Source organism: Giraffa tippelskirchi, chromosome 9, assembly GCF_054371585.1.
Source record: "Giraffa tippelskirchi isolate mGirTip1 chromosome 9, T2T-mGirTip1v1.2.pri, whole genome shotgun sequence".
Taxonomy (NCBI): domain Eukaryota; kingdom Metazoa; phylum Chordata; class Mammalia; order Artiodactyla; family Giraffidae; genus Giraffa; species Giraffa tippelskirchi.
In genome coordinates this window covers 110838732-110841643 of record NC_137283.1, presented here as the reverse complement: position 1 = coordinate 110841643, position 2912 = coordinate 110838732, and the positions used below count along the sequence as shown (strand labels likewise).

Here is a 2912-nt window from a genome sequence, read left to right as displayed (position 1 = left end):
TCCCCTGCCCCGCAAGCCTCTCCAGCCAGGAACTCATCCTGGGGCTTAAAGGGCAGAAAAACAACAGACATGATATGACTTCACCTGTGCACCCATCTTTCTCACTCCACCTCCTTCAGCTCCCCCACCTAAATAAGAACTCCCTACAAACTTAACCACATCCAGAGTCACACAACCATGCTGTTTTTCTGTCTCATATTCCCTGATGCTTATCTCCATCCTATATCCATTTGACCTGTTGTGTGGTCAGTGAAGGAAGGGGATGAAGGGGATATTGGAGGAAGGAAAGAGAGAAGAAGCAAGAGAGGAAGAAAAGGACAATCAGTTGAAGGAAGCAGTTTTACCTCAAAATTCAAGAAGCAGAGTCAGTGTCTAGACAAGAGAATGGGAGCCCTGGGACTTCCTTGGTGGTTCAGTGGCTAAAATTCCATGTTCTCAGTGCAGGGGGCTCAGATTTAATTCCTGATCGGGAATCTAGATCCCACATGCCACAACTAAGACCCTTCATAGCCAAATAAAATAAATAAGTAAAAATAAATATTAAAAAAAAAAAAAAAGAATGGGAACCCTCACACCCCAGACCACTCAACCACAGCTCTGGCTTTTCTTATCTCTGCTTCTCCCAAGGCTAATCCCTTCTTTTCCAGAAACCTCCTATATTCCAATCTAGTCCACTCCTCTAGACAGTCATGGACTCCTTCTTCTGTATCTGAGGACAATTCACTTTCTCCTTAAACTCATATTTCCATTATACTTACAACAATGAGTTATCCTTATATTTTTTCTGGTTCAAAGTCTTTTTGTTAATATTTTATAATGTTTATTATGAACATTGTATTATGTTGATCATCTTATTATATAAATATAGGCTTCCATGGTGGCTCAATGGTAAAGAATCCACCTGCCAATGCAAAAGATACAGGTTCAATCCCTGGGTCAGGAAGATCCCCTGGAGAAAAATTTGGCAACCCACTCCAGTATTCTTGCCTGGGAAATCCCATGGACAGAGGAGCCTAGAGGCCTACAGACCATTGGGTCAAAAAAAAAGTGTCAGACACAATTTAATGATGAAAACAACAACAAAAATACATATGTATACACATATACATATATATATATTTCTGTTCTATATATAGAGCTAGATAGAGCCATATAAAGACAGAGATAGAGAGATAGAGATAAATTTTTTTTTAAGTTTTCCTATGTCCACAAATGTTCTATGTTAAAAAAATATATACTATTCTGGCTCTTTCCCATCTTGCAAGATGGTGGATGAAAACACAGAGAAGCTGAATAATAAGAAGAAGAAACATAAAGCCAAGAAGGCTGATGCCAGGGCAAGGTTAAGAAGGGTAACCTCAAGGCCAAAACACCTCAGAAGGGGAAATCCCACAACAACCGAAACCCCATCCTAGTCAGAGGAATTGGCAGCTTTTCCCCATCTGCTATGTGTTCCAGCAAAGTCATGGAAAAGAGGAAGTAATCATAAGCTACATTTAAGACCGAAAATAAAGAGAAATTTTACACAAAACTAGTTTGGGTGGGGGTGACAGAAATAATGGGAACCAAGTGGCTAAGCTTCACAGAACATCTGGATACTGCTCCACTGAAGATGTACCTTGAAAGCTGGTGAGCCTCAGGAGAAAACCCTTCCATCAGATGTGAGGAAGCTGTGAGCTAGTGTCACTCCCAGCACCATTCCGAGCATCCTCACTGGGCACCAGAGAGGCACAGTGGTGGTTTTCTTGAAGCAGCTGAGCAGTAGCATGCTGCTCATGACTGGGCCTCTAGTCCTCAGTCGAGTTCCTCTGTTAGAACACACCAGAAACTTGTCATCACCACCTCCACAAAAACTGATGAGTGGTGTGGAAATCCCAAAACATCTCCCTGAGGCTTATTTCAAGAAGCAGCAGCTTCATAAAGCCCAGACACCAGGAAGGTAAGACCTTCGATGCAGAGGAAGGGAAATTCAAGCTCACAGAGCACCACAAGGTTGATCTGAGAGATCCGGATTCACAAATTCCGCCAAAAAAATCAAAGCTGTCCTTCAGTTCCAGGGCTACCTCTGTTCTGCGTTTCTGCTCACAAATTGGTATCCTAAATATCTTACAAAGAACTGATACATTGCCCCCCAAAAATTATTCTGGCTGGTGTAGGTATTATGTTGATCACAAGTATAAAGCTCATCAACATAATATAAATATATTTAAAATTTTGTGGATAATGATTAAATATAAACACTGTATCAGAAATGAATCTCATAATGAATTCAATGACCCTGTTTTTATCCCGATTAATTCATGTATCTATGATTTGATAGCTCAGTTCAGTCACTCAATCGTGTCCGACTCTTTGTGACCCCATGAATCGCAGCACGCCAGGCCTCCTTGTCCATCACCAACTCCCGGAGTTTACCCAAACCCACGTCCATCGAGTCAGTGATGCCATCCAACCATCTCATCCTCTGTCGTCCCCTTCTCCTCCTGCCCCCAATCCTTCCCAGCATTAGGTTCTTTTCCAATGAGTCAACTCTTCGCATGAGGTGGCCAAAGTATTGGAGTTTCAGCTTCAACATCAGTCCTTCCAATGAACTTAATGCTAAATTATGACAGTTTTCAGAGTTATTTCTTTTTCTAATTTTTCATATTGATAGAGGTAACAGAAAGTGCTTGTTTTATCCACCTAGAGGAAATAAAAGTTTTTTAAGGAATGACATTAAAGGCTAGACTCTCCTTTCTAGTTATATATCAAAATAACAAAGTGATCCATCATCAAAAATTACTTTTAATGCCCTACCTGCTGACAACTTATTTAGGGCCTCCTTCAATTTTGTTGAAAGCCAAGAACTAGAGACCAACTGCCTTGAGAACAGGTTTTGTTTTAATTCCATGGTAAGAGTAATTCACTTTCCC

General features: G+C 40.9%; 1 pseudogene; it reads left to right on the top strand.

The window, feature by feature from the left end:
• The first annotated feature begins 1265 nt into the window (after positions 1-1265).
• Positions 1266-2120, top strand: LOC145520853 (large ribosomal subunit protein eL6 pseudogene; annotated as a pseudogene).
• Positions 2121-2912: the final 792 nt, after the last annotated feature.